Consider the following 14,322-nt stretch of genomic DNA (forward strand, 5'->3'; position numbering starts at 1 on the left):
TGATTGGCTTTGGAATTACTTCGTTATTGGAGTTGATGGTTGTCACCTCAAAGTCTCCAATTTCAATAACTCTCCATACTTGGTAATTTTCAGCCTTTATGAATATTTCCATTCTATTTTTCCAGTAGGTATAAAATTTACCATCGAACATGGGTGGCCTTTGTGTGGAGTACCCCTCTTCCATGCGCTCGTTCATCTTCAACATCTTTCCAGGGAACAGGATACTGCTCTCAGGGTTTCCTGATTAAATGAGGAACAGGGCTCTGATACCAATTGTAGGAATGCTAATAGATGATCGAATGCAACAAGAGGGGGGGGGGGGGGGGGGGGTGAATGGTTGTGTTGTTAGTTTAAGATTTTTTGCTTAACTTTTTGCGGAATTGTATCAAGTAAAGAACAAAACTTAAACTTAAAAACGAAAAGAAAAATAATAAAAGGAGACAAGAATTTTACGTGGAAACCTTCTTGGCCTAATAAGAAGGAAAAACCACGACCCCCCGGGATTTCAAAATTCTCACTATGTTAAGGCAATCAATTACAATTACACAAAACAATGTTTTGCTTCACTTAAAGCTTCTCTATTCTCTAAATGCTTTTCTTAAAGCTTCTCTACTTTAGGCCTAATTCTCTTCTCTTCTATTCTCTCCTTCTCTTTCTCTTCTCACGATTCTCTCTTCTTCTACCCTTAGACTTCCCACAAGTCTAATTACAACATAACACTTAATTACCCTTTACAAGGCCAATTCTCATAAAGATCAAAATGAAATTGTTGCTCAAGAAAAATATTATGAATTAATTGGCATTTAAAAAAAAAACTTAGAATATTTTTCTCAATTAAATCTCCCTTAGATGGACACTCTCAATGCAACATTCATTCATTCATTCATACCCACTGAACCGTAATTTCCCTCTTTTATAAGGGGAACAGCAAGCAGTGCACTCAGCCCATGTTCTCCACGAGTTGCACATATCCCACGTTCTCCATAACTTACTTACTCCCAAAGAAAATGGAAAGTTAGTTAAAGGTAGGAGTGGAATGTAACTGCTGTACACATGCACGGTTAAAACATCATGGGTTAAGGAAGATCCTAAATTATAGGAGACCAATTCAAAGAAGAGAACAAGTCTCTTGAATTCCGAGTTTGTAGGAGATAAACAAGGAATTGATCTTCTCCATGTTTTTAGGCGAATTAAAATCATTTTGCCAATTAATAAATAAACTTAATTAAGCAACTAATTAAATTTTAACCTTTTACATTAACTAAAAACAGAAATCATAATATTCGTAATTTCCAGTTAATATCTTCTTCAGACCTGCATCGTGAGGAACAGCATACTGTCTCCATCTACAACATTAGTCAGAACTTTAACTCTAGGAACAGCAGACTGTTTTCCAGAGCAATTTCCCAACTTCTTGGATATTTGAGACACATACATTTTCCACGAATCAAGTCATAGGCTTCATCAACGATTCACATTAAATCGGATATATACCTACAAAACAATCTCTAAAAATATGTTTGTTTATTTACAAGTGAAGTCATCATCAAAACCTTAAGAGGCCAACATGTGCGATGCAAGTAACTATCTATAGTGGCTGTTTTAGGTTAAAGGAAGGATGGCAAGTTGCATGCCATCTATTATGCGAGTAAGACATTTGATCCAGCTCAGATGAATTATGCAACAACAGAGAAAGAGCTTTTGGCAGTTGTATTTGCCATATAGAAATTTAAGCCTTACCTGTTAGGTTCAAAGGTGATCGTCCACATCGATCATGCATCTTTGAGGTACTTGATGGCAAAGAAAGACGCTAAGCCTCGCTTGATTCGGTGGATTCTCCTACTGCAAGAGTTTGATTTAGAAGTGCAGGATAAGAAGGATGTAGAGAATGTTGTTGCCGATCACTTATCCCGGCTGATTCATGATGGTGGAGCAAGTTTGGAAGGTCCGATTAATGATTCATTTCCAATAAGTGTCTCTTAGCTTTAAGCATGACAAGTCTTCCATGGTATGCTGATTTGGCTAATTATCTAGCAAGTGGAATAATTTCAAGAGATATTTTTGGGAGGACCCGTTCCTTTGTAGACTATGTGTTGATGGTGTAATTGGAAGGTGTGTTCCACAGGAAAAAGCAGCTTCTATTATCTCACATTGTCACAATCTGCCCTGTGGAGGACATGCTAGTACCTCCAAGACTGCTGCAAAAATTCTTCATTGTGGTTTTTATTGGCCTTCTTTATTGAAGGATACACATGGCTATGTCAAATCTTGCGACAGATGTAAAAGAACAGGGAATATTTCAAAAAGAAATGAAATGCCACTCAACAACATCTTAGAAATCGAAGTTTTTGATGTATAGGGGGTGGATTTCATGGGACCATTCCCATCGTCCTATGGGAATAGGTAAATCTTTTTGGCAGTTGATTATGTGTCGAAATGTGTAGAGGCTATTGCATCTCCTACCAATGATGCGCGCATGGTTACCAAGTTCTTCACGAAACACATTTTTTCGTGATTTGGCACACTGAGGGTATTGATTAGTGATGGAGTGCAACATTTTTCGGAAAAGAGATTTGAAGGTGTATTAAAGAAATATGGGGTTTATCATAAGATTGGTCTAGGGTATCATCCGCAAACTATTAGCCAAGCTGAAATCAGCAAGCGAGAAATCAAGAGCATTTTGGAGAAGACGGTTGCATGGTCGAGAAAAGATTGGGTGAATAAGTTGGATGACTCTCTTTGGGCCTACAGAACAACATTCAAAACCCCTATTGGAACCACACCATACAAGTTAGTCAATGAGAAGCCACGCCATTTACTAGTAGAGCTTGAACATAGAGCATTTTGGGCAATCAAAGCCCTTAATTTTGATCTACTGCGTGCTGGTGAGAAGAGGTTATTAGATATCAACGAACTTGATGAGATACGCTTGGATGCATATGAGAGTTCAAGGCTATACAAGGAAAAGACCAAGCAATGGCATGACAAGGGTCTTATCAGAAGGAGCTTTGAAGTTGGAAAATTGGTGTTTCAATTCAACTCCCGTTTGAGGTTATTTCCAGGGAAACTGAAGTCACGTTGGACGGGCCCATTCAAGATCACGACGGTATTCCCCTATCATTCCATTGAAGGTGAATGGTCATCGTGTCAAACAATATTGCGCAGGTGAGCCTTTTGCGGGGCCAGTGGCAATGCCGCTTGAGCCCCCACGTGTTCTCAATGGATAATGCGCAACGCTCAAGCTAACGACCTTAAACGAATGCTTGTTGAGAGGCAACCCAACTCTGGTATTTTTTTTGTGTATCTTCACTTTAATTTCTTGTTTTTGTTTTCATTATCTAACATATTTTATATATCATGCTTGTACTAAGTTGATGGATGCAGGATTTGATAGTTGGGTTGTTCATTATATGCATAAAAATGAGAAATCTGCACAACTAATGCTGTAGGGTTGAACAAAGGGGTATTTTAAATATAACATTGCACTGTAGGTAGTCTAAATGATTATTACCTAAATAAACCCTCCACTCGACCAGCCGATCAAGTTTGGCTCGGGTCGAGCGATTAGCAGACATCATATAGTGAAACAGGAAAGTTGCTCGACCTGTCGAGCAGCCCTTTATTAGCCCGCTCGACCACTCGAGCAACTAACTTAATTTTTTCCAGAAGCATTAGGAGCAAAACAGAATGCAAATAATGAAACCAGTACCTCGCTCGACAGGTCGAGCAAGATGCAGATTCTGATAGAATTCGCGTTTAAAATCAGTTTTGCTCGACTAATCCTTCATTTCTCACTCAAGCATATCACTTCCTCCCACTTTATCTCACTAAAAACTCAAACCCTAAGCCCTAAAATCCTTCAAACCTTCTACATCCACTCATCAACAACAACATTTCACTCTTCAAATTCATCAATTACATCCACATTGTTCCATTTTCATCAACATCCATCCAAATTAGGGTTTGTAAGATTAAGGTAAAAATTGTTAAACTATTCAAGATTTGAGTTTTAATTTGCTTTCTACTAATTAATATTTGCTTTTTAGAAGAGATTTTGTGTTCTTTGCTTGTTGAGTCTTTGTTTTAGGAAATTCATCAAGAAAAACAAGTGATGGCACCAAGAAGGCAAAGGATGAGAGAAAGGACTCCATCACCACAAAGAGTTGAACCCGACGAGGACTACCCCAACATAATTTTTAGGAATGAAGATCAACGAGATAAGTTTCAAAATCTCAAAGAAAGACCTATCATTCCCACTAGGTTTATTTGTGCAAATGTGCTTAGAAACCTAGGATTGTTTGAGTATGCTATGCATTTCTTTAGAGCGATAGGCATAGGTATTAAGGTCAATATGCATAAAGAAACATATCCTGAGTAAGTCTTCGAATTTTTGAGTTCCTTGACCATAACACAAGATGACTATGGGGAAACCTCATTGTATTTTAGTATAGATGGAATGGAGCGATAGCTCATTACGACTGAGCTTGTTGATTTATTTGGTCTGAACGACATAGGGGATTATTAGACTATAAACAGCACCCTTTTTCCCAAATTTGGCCGTTAATATCAAGAGAACACTTGACCAACCTACAGAATTTAGTTCTGAAAAAGGTCCATTATCCTATTATCAGGATTTGGCTCAAGTACATGGCTTTCACAATCACGGCCAAATATGAGTCTAATAAGGCCAATAGTAACGATCTGATTATTTTAGGCTCATTCCTCCACCCTAAATGGGGTTTTACCTTTGACTTAGCTAGACTTCTTGTCCACACATTCCGCCATACCCTTAATCAACCTAATATTGTTCGAACACCGATACAGTTTGGCGGACTCATCACCCAAATTGCTATGCATGTTTGTTTGCAAGGAGAAGGGGTACTACCTAGAGAGGCCACCACCATCAACATGACCCACCTAGTTAAATCTAAGTGGCTAGAGCTTTCAAATGGTCAAACATGGTGGAAGCTTCATGACCGAGAAATAGGTATCCCTCTCCCCACCCTAGCTCTATCCGACTTAATCTCCAACTGTCCCACCTATCTCTTTTATCTGAGTTCAAAAGCAGCCAATTTAACACAGGCGAATGACACTATTGAAGTTTACTAAGTTAACTCAATGTTTTATGGAAGGAAATTGATCGGAGAATGCCAAGTTCGATGGTGTGCTCAAAGGACATAATAGAATTCAACAAATACATACAAAGACCAAGACTCTACCAGTTCCTCACTGGAATCAATGACAATCTCGACAAGGAAAGAAGGTACCTTCTCAATAATGATCTTCTACCAACGGTGGAGGTGGCCTACGACAGCATAAGACGAGAAATATCACGCCGAAAAATAATGAACGGCGACTCATCACTGGGAACGAGTCCCTTAGAGAATGGATCGGGGTTGGCCATGCGAAACAAAAAAACCCAATAGAAATCGAGATGAAGATGACCGGAGAAAACTCCGATGTACTCACTGTGGTGGCTCAAGGCGTACTAAGGAGGGATATATATTGATTTACGTGTATTAATTTTGTTTTGAATTAATTTATCACACTAATTAGGATGACAAAAGATCATTCTTGGATGTATGGAAGCATTGAATCGTCAGAATTTATTGATCGCGTATTAGAAATTTGTAGTATTGCGGTTGAACATCAAGTTAGGACGGGGGGAGTTGGTTTTTATTGCCCATGTGTCACTTATGGCAATGTATCAAATGTAGATAGTGTTCATATCCTTAGGAAGCACATACTTCGATGTGGGTTTAGGCCTCAATATCATGCTTGGGTTTGGCATGGTGAGGAGGGAATTTACAAAGAGAAAAGTGTTGTTGAGGACGTAAATAATGTGGCATATGTCAATGAGGATGTAGTAGATTATGTTGATGGGTATGAGACAGATGAAGAGAATGTCGATGAGGATGTGGATCGTGTTGATGAGATGATACAGGGAGTCGAGGATGAGTTAGGAAAACGTCCTCGTGTTTTTAACTTGTTGACAGAGGCTTCTCAAAAGCCTTTGTACCTTGGATGTACAAAGTTCAGCAAACTAACAGCAGCGTTGAAAATTTTGAACAATAAGTCAAAGTTCAATTGGAGTGACGCTAGTTTCACAATGTTATTAGAAGCGTTAGGTGACATGCTTTCTGAGGGAAATGAACTTCCAAAGTCGACATATTATGCCAAAAAGCTCATGTCTTCTTTTGGTTTAGAGTACCAGAAGATTCATGCGTGTCCGAATGATTTTGTATTGTATCGGAATGAAAACGAGAACTTAGAAGAGTGTCCTAGGTATGGCTTATCGCGCTACAAGCATAAAGGGGCTTGGGATGCTAAAGGGCCCCTGACTAAGGTTTTATGGTATCTTCAAATAATACCTAGATTAAAGCGCTTGTTTTCTATAAAGAAAGATGCATTAAATTTTGAGGTGGCATGTAGATAGGGTGAATAAAGGTCACTTGGTCACACATTCATCTAATTCTCCGAAGTGGAAGAGTATTGATAGGTTGCATAAGACTTTTGGGCAAGAGGTTCGTAATTTAAGGCTCGGACTGTGTACGGATGGAATGAAACCATTCGGAAATCTTATTTCTCAATATAGTTCCTGGCCGGTACTGTTAGTGATCTATAATTTGCCACCTTGGTTGTGTATTATGAACTGTAAGTACATTATGCTTTCGCTTCTTATCTCAAGTCCTAAACAACTTGGCAATGACATAGATGTATATCTTGCACCTCTCATTTAGGATTTGAGAAAGATGTGGGATGAAGGAGTTTCTGTGTTTGATGCATACGCTAATGAGGACTTCACCTTGCCTGCAATGCTTTTATGCACCGTTAATGATTTTTCGGCATATGGCAACTTATCGGGGTATAAGAACAATGGGAAGAAAGCATGCCCAATACGTATCGATGACATAGAATCCACGTGGATTCTTAAGTGCAAACACATATTCATGTACCATCGAAAGTTCCCCCCACGAGATCACCAATATCGTAAGAAGAAGAAAATGTTCAATGGGGAGATTAAGGACCGTGTAGCTCATCGACCGTTGACCGGTTATGAGGTTTATGAACAGGTTAAGGGAGTTGAGACTGTATTTGGTAAAATAAGGCAAGTGCAAGGGGGTGAAGACCAATTATAGAAAAAAGAATCAATCTTTTGGAAACATCCATATTGGAGTGATCTACAGTTAGGTATTGTCTTGATGTTATGCATATAAAGAAAAATATATGCGATGCCATACTCGGGACTCTCATGAACATTTCGGGTTAGACAAAGGATGTTAAGGCCGTACGAGATTGGTTTGAATGTAAGGGTCTTCGTCCGGAGTTGTGGGCACATGTTAAGGTGAGTAAGAAAAGAAATAGAGCTGATGAGTTGGTGGCATTAACAAGGGAAAGGGCGGTAAGAAGAGGATGAGTAATGAAAAAGCTTATTTGCCTCCAACTTACTACACATTGTCCAAAGCAGAGAAGCAGGCATTTTGTGAGTCTATGTATGGCATTAAGGTTCTGTCTGGGTACTCATCCAACATGAAGAGATTTGTGGCCCAAAATGGTCAGTTGAAGTTGGGAAGCATGGAATCTCACGATTCCCATGTAATGATGCAAGTGTTCTTACCAATTGCAATCCGTGGAATACTACCAAAACATGTGAGATGTGCTATTACAGAGATATGTTCGTTCTTCAACACAAGTTGTAGTAAAGTTCTTGATCCCTTTAAATTTGATGCTCTTCAAGTCGACGTGATTGTACCTTTATGCAAGTTTTAGATGTATTTTCCACCTTCTTTCTTTGACATAATGGTTCATCTTATTGTCCATCTCATTCGTGAGATCAAGCTTTTGGGTCCAGTTTTTTTAAGGTGGTGTTATCCTTTTGAAAGACACATGGGTGTTTTACAAAACAAGGTTAGGAATCCAGCACAACCTGAGGGAAGTATGATTTAAGGCATTGTGAGCGATGAGATTTGTAACTTTATAGCCGAGTATTTGGCCATGGCAAAGCCTATTGGACATCCCACCTCTCGACATGAAGGAAGGCTTGATGGAAAAGAAACAATTGGCTCCGAATTGATCCCACCTGCTCAAGAAAGTCTTCTACAAGCACTGTATGTTTTGCATCATATTCCTGAATTCCATCCTTTTTTGAGTGAGCATTTAGATATATTGCGCGCAAAATATCCTTGTAAAGGGGATAGGGGATTGATGCAGTTGCATAACAAGACATCTATTGATTGGTTTCATAATCGAGTAATAACTGAAGAACTCAAGGGCGTATCAGATATTGTTAAGCGGTTAGGTTTTCGTCCTCGTGATGATGTCAACCAATATGAGGGTTACGAGGTCAATGGCTTCACATTTTGGACAGAGGGTCAAGATAAGAAGTCATCTTATCTACAGAATAATGGGATTTATGTTTTGGCATCATCTATATTTTACGCGAGTGCCAAGGATCAAGCGCCGATTGATGCTAAATTGGTAAACTACGAGCAGGTACATGAAATATGGGAGCTTGACTACTCTACTTTCACTATTGGTCTTTTGAAATGTAAGTGGGTAGATAATAATCGACGATGCATAATAAATAACGACCGGTTTGGACTCTTGTAGACTTAGCTCGTTTGCGTGATAGTGAGGTGCCATTCATACTAGCCGCACACGCCAAGCGAGTATTTTACATTGAAGACCCGTCTGACCAAAAATGGTCTATTGTTGTACCGGGAAAAAGAAGTATCCTTGGTATAGGTGATGTTAAGGATGAGGAAGAATATGAAACTTTTGAAGACTCCCCGCCCTTTATCAATCAAAAATCAGTGGATTAAGATGATGTAGATCTTGGTTATATGCGTGTAGATCACACAGAAGGAATACATTTGAATTAAGTGATTCACAAGGTATGAATTTTAAAGTTTTTAAAGCTTTTTTGGCACTTTCACGCATAAAGTAGCTGAAACTTGGTTGATTTTGCATGAAACTTTGAACACAACACTATTTGGTATATATTATTTTGTTGAAGTGGTTAGAATTGTAAATCATAGTCATATTCTTAATATTACTTGGTAAGTTGCGATTTTAAGGTTCTTTAAGCTTTTTTGGCACTTTTGCGTATAAAGTAGCTGAAACTTGGTTTGTTTTGCATGAAACTTTGCACACAACACTATTAGGTATATATTATTGTGTTGAAGGGGTTAGAATTTTTAATCATAGTCATATTCTTAATATTACTTGGTAAGTTGCAATGTTATGGTTTTTTAAGCTTTTTTGGCACTTTTGCACACAACACTATTTTGTTAGAATTGAATTTACGTTCCTATGTTCTAATATATTTCTATTCATACTCTTTCAGGTACTGATTCACAATGTATCTTTTCAGAGATGAAATTGTCTCCGAGATTGAGACCTCGAATAATGAGCATTATAGATATGACACTGAAGAGGACCAAATTGTTAGATACGAGCGTATGGCTGAAGACGCTCCAACACTTAAAAATGATTATGACAGTGAAGACGCTCCACCGACGGATGCTCCCACTACCACAAGGAAAAGAAAAGGGCAAGGTCCTACGCAATACCTCAAAGTCATTAGAACCCATTCATTTGCAATACAATGAATTGGGTCAACCATGTGGAAAATAGCATAAGCAATATGGAAAACAAGTGGGCCTATGTATCCGCAAGATTTCCATATTGTACGCATCGAACGAGGTTCCAGAGGGTTTGAAGAAGTCTATATGGAATGATACTGTGGTAAGCAACTTTATTACTATTTTTATTCATTTAGTTTCATTTTAAAATTAATTTAATTGACACTAATAAATATAATTTTTTTTTGTAGAATCTTTTTCACATCGAGAACGATGAGGAGAAGAAGAATGTGTTTCTTTCAGCTATTGCTGAAAGATTCAGAGATTTCAAATCGAAGCTAGTAACTGGCTAGATCACAAAGAAGCGTGCCCGTATGACCAAAAAGGTCAAAACGGGAAACGATGGTGGAAACAAAAGTGGAGAGCAAGCACCTTCGCAGATGCCCTACGAAATATGGGGTCACACATCAAAGAATGAATGGGAGGCTTTTGTTGCCATAAGAACAACTCCCATTGAAGTTGTAAGTATTCCATATTATATTATAGCTTTTGATTTGAATTTACTTCTTTTGATTCAATCATTAAACTAATATATGACATTTGATTTGTATTGATTGATTAAGAAAAGTGTCTGAATCAGCAAGCAAAAGGAAGGTTTACCATCACTTGGGCCCAAAAACGTACGATGAGGTTCAAAAACAGAGGGTGGATGCGGGTTTATACCCCAATCAATGTCCAGCCACGCCCTCATCTACGACTACCTCCGCATCTGTGAATACTCCTGCTGGATTGGTATTGCGGACTTCATTACCGAGATGCAAGTGGTAAATTTACCATTACTGATCTGGGAACGAAGAAGGTTGCTGAAGCTGTGGTGAGTTTTTAAATTATTAAGTATATTCTTGATTTGTTTTGTATTTTTTGGCTTTGATTTACTTATACTAATTGTTATATATGTCACTTTTTATATGAACAAATGGGCTGGAAGGAAAAAGAAGCTATGGGGGAGTTTACCCCAAGAGACAATGTTGATGCATTGCATATGGTCTTAGGGAAAGACCATAGAGGGCGGGTAGTCAAAAAAGGAGGCGCCGCGTGGGGTTAAAGAAGGCATTCGGCAAAGTGTGTTGCTACTCAATCTCGAACGATGCCACCTGATGAAGTAGCAACCCTCAGAGCAAAAATTATGAAGGACACTCTCGCCAAAGTGGCACTCTGTTGCAGAAGATGGGAGCACCCACTGTAAACTTGGCAAACCTGATTATCCCAGCCTATTACTACCCTTAAAGGGCAAAATCCCACACCGAAGACCATGAACTCCGTTGCTCAATATCCGGAGCCATCTCCCAAGCCAATGATACAGGTACATAGTTTTTAAATATATATGCACTTATTTATTTAAATTTCAACGTGTGATGCTTATTATACTAAACGACACAATTTTCAAGAGGCGACTCCTTGTTCTCTTTTGCTGCCTCAGTTAGGTGTTGCTAGTGATGGCGATTTAATTGAGGTTGCATATGGTGTCACTAGTGGAAAAAAACGTATTTGCTGCTTATCATTTGCTGCTGTTTTTGTATATTCGCAACAATAAATAGGAAAAAAAATTGAAAAAAAAGAACAATTAATTACTGCGGCTTTTTTGGCTTGACCGCAGCAAATACATAGCACCAACATTAATTGCTGCGGTTAGGCAATTGACCGCAGCAAATAATCATAAAAATAACCGTTAACACAACAAAATTTTAAAAAAAAGCATTAATTGCTGCGGTTTTTTTGGCTTAACCGCAGCAAACACATAGCACCAACATTAATTGATGCGGTTAGGCAATGGACCGCAGCAAATAATCCTAAAAATAACCATTAACACAGAAAAATTAAAAAAAAAAAGCATTAATTGCTGCGGTTGGCTAGGGCCCGCAGCAAATAGCCGTATTGATATAGTACACAACACGCTTCGTTTAATTCATTTATCAGTTTAATTACACAGTACACAGCAAATAACCCGCCATTCTTTTTTCACAAAACTCGACTACAACGTATCGTTCTCTCAAACCCATTGAAAAAACTCGACTACAATGTATCGTTCTTCATCTTCACAAACGTAAGATTAAGCATCAAGATTTGTGTTCGTTTCTTGTGTTCATCTTCATCTTCTCCATACTTCAAACTTCAAACTTATACTATTCTTGTTCATCATCAAACTTCATCATCTTCTCCATTGAAATTACGCTTCACATACGTAATGTACAACAATTTCTTCAAAGTCGTTCTTGCTGCTGTCAAACCCAGAAATCAATCTTCATCTTCATCTTTGTTTCTTGCTGCTGTCAAACAGAAGGTAAATGCTTCTTGATTATTTTTGCTTTTCCTTACTCTTTATGCTCTTGTTTATATAAAATTAATTTCATTGACATATATCCATTTGCATATTCTTATTATCATGTGCTAAATCGTAAATGTTGATGAATCATGAAAATTTATATGAGTTAATTTGACGAGTCCTTAATTGAGAAACTTATGAAAAATGTGTTACTAGTGAGTTATGTGAGGATGAGGATTCAAGTGTGGATTAAAATTTTAGTAGTAGATTATTCTAATGACTTGGTTTTGTTGAGTTTAGTATTCTTGGATGTGGCAATAGTCTTTATGAATATTTGTAATAGGAAAAATATTGGTTTAGTTTAATTCAATAGTTTATGAGTTCATTGGCAGTAGTCTTTTAGTTTAGTTTAATAGTTTATGCTTGTTAATTTGATGGCCAAGGAGGAATTAAATGGAGCTAGTATGCGTAAAGTAATCATGATGATTGTGGTGGATACAAATTCAAGAGATAGGGTAGATGTCGTTAAGAATTGTTGATATTGGTGAATGTATTGAATAATTATTGTTTCTTGAATGGATTAGGAGAGTCTCACAAAAATCATTGTTTTATTTAAGTGAATAGTTTGAAAATAAGGAAGAGATTATTGGACTTGGTATGTATGTGAAGTATGTATATTTAGGGTTAAATATGTTTGTTAGAAATAATTATATATGTTTAAAAGTTGTGTATTAATTTTGTTTTGAATCAATTTATCACACTAATTAGGATGACAAAAGATCGTTCTTGGATGTATGGAAGCATTGAATCGTCAGAATTTATTGATGGCGTATTAGAATTTTGTAGTATTGCGGTTGAACATCAAGTTAGGACGGGGGGAGTTGGTTTTATTGCCCAAGTGTCAGTTGTGGCAATGTTTCAAAGGTAGATAGTGTTGATATCCTTAGGGAGCACATATTTCGACGTGGGTTTAGGCCTCAATATCATTTTTGGGTTTGGCATGGTGAGGAGGGAGTTTAAAAAGAGAAAAATGTTGTTGAGGACGTCAATAATGTGGCCGATGTCAATGAGGATGTAGTAGATCATGTTGATGGGTGTGAGACAGATGAAGAGAATGTCGATGAGGATGTGGATCGTGTTGATGAGATGATGGAGGAAGTCAAGGATGAGTTAGGAAAACGTCCTCGTGTTTTTGACTTGTTGACAGAGGCTTCTCAAAAGCCTTTGTACCCTGGATTTACAAAGTTCACCAAACTAACAGCAGTGTTGACAATCTTCAACATTAAGTCAAAGTTCAATAGGAGTGACGCCAGTTTCATAATGTTATTAGAAGCGTTAGGTGAGATGCTTCCTGAGGGAAATGAACTTCCAAAGTTGACATATTATGCCAAAAAGCTCATGTGTCCTTTCGGCTTAGAGTACCAGAAGATTCATGCTTGTCCGAATGATTGTGTGTTGTATCGGAATGAAAACGAGAACTTAAAAGAGTGTCCTAGGTGTGGGTTATCGCGCTACAAGCGTAAAGGGGCTCGGGATGCTAAAGGGCCCCCGGCTAAGGTATTATGGTATCTTCCAATAATACCTAGATTCAAGCGCTTGTTTTCCATAAAGAAAGATGCGCTAAATTTGAGGTGGCATGCAGATAGGGTGAAGAAAGGTCACTTGCTCACACATCCATCTGATTCTCCGGAGTAGAAAAGTATTGATAGGTTGCATAAGAATTTTGGGGATGAGGTTCTTAATTTAAGGCTCTGACTGTGTACGGATGGAATGAACCCATTCGGCAATCTTAGTTCTCAACATAGTACTTGGCCGGTACTTTTAGTGATCTATAATTTGCCACCTTGGTTGTGTATGAAGCGTAAGTACATAATGCTTTCACTTCTTATCTCGGGTCCTAAACAACCTGGCAATGACATAGATGTGTATCTTGCACCTCTCGTTGAGGATTTGAGAAAGATGTGGGATGAAGGCGTTTCAGTGTTTGATGCATATGCTAATGAGGAGTTCACCTTGCGTGCAATGCTTTTATGCACTGTTAATGAGTTTTGGGCATATGGCAACTTATCGCGGTATAAGAACAAAGGGAAGAAAGCATGCCCAATATGTATCGATTACATGGAATCCACGTGGATTCCTAAGTGCAAACACGTATTCATGGACCATCGTAAGTTCCTCCCACGTGACACGACTATCGTAAGAAGAAGAAGTTGTTCAACGGGGAGGTTGAGGACCGTGTAGCTGGTCGACCGTTGACCGGTTATGAGGTTTATGAACAGGTTAAGGGAGTTGAGACTGTATTTGGTAAAACGGGGAAAGTGCAAGGGGGTGAAGACCGATTATGGAAAAAAGAATCAATCTTTTGGAAGCTTCCATATTGGAGAGATCTACAGGTTAGGCATTGTCTTGACGTTA

This window comes from Amaranthus tricolor, chromosome 5 (genome assembly GCF_026212465.1).
Source record: "Amaranthus tricolor cultivar Red isolate AtriRed21 chromosome 5, ASM2621246v1, whole genome shotgun sequence".
In the NCBI taxonomy this organism is placed as follows: Eukaryota; Viridiplantae; Streptophyta; class Magnoliopsida; order Caryophyllales; family Amaranthaceae; genus Amaranthus; species Amaranthus tricolor.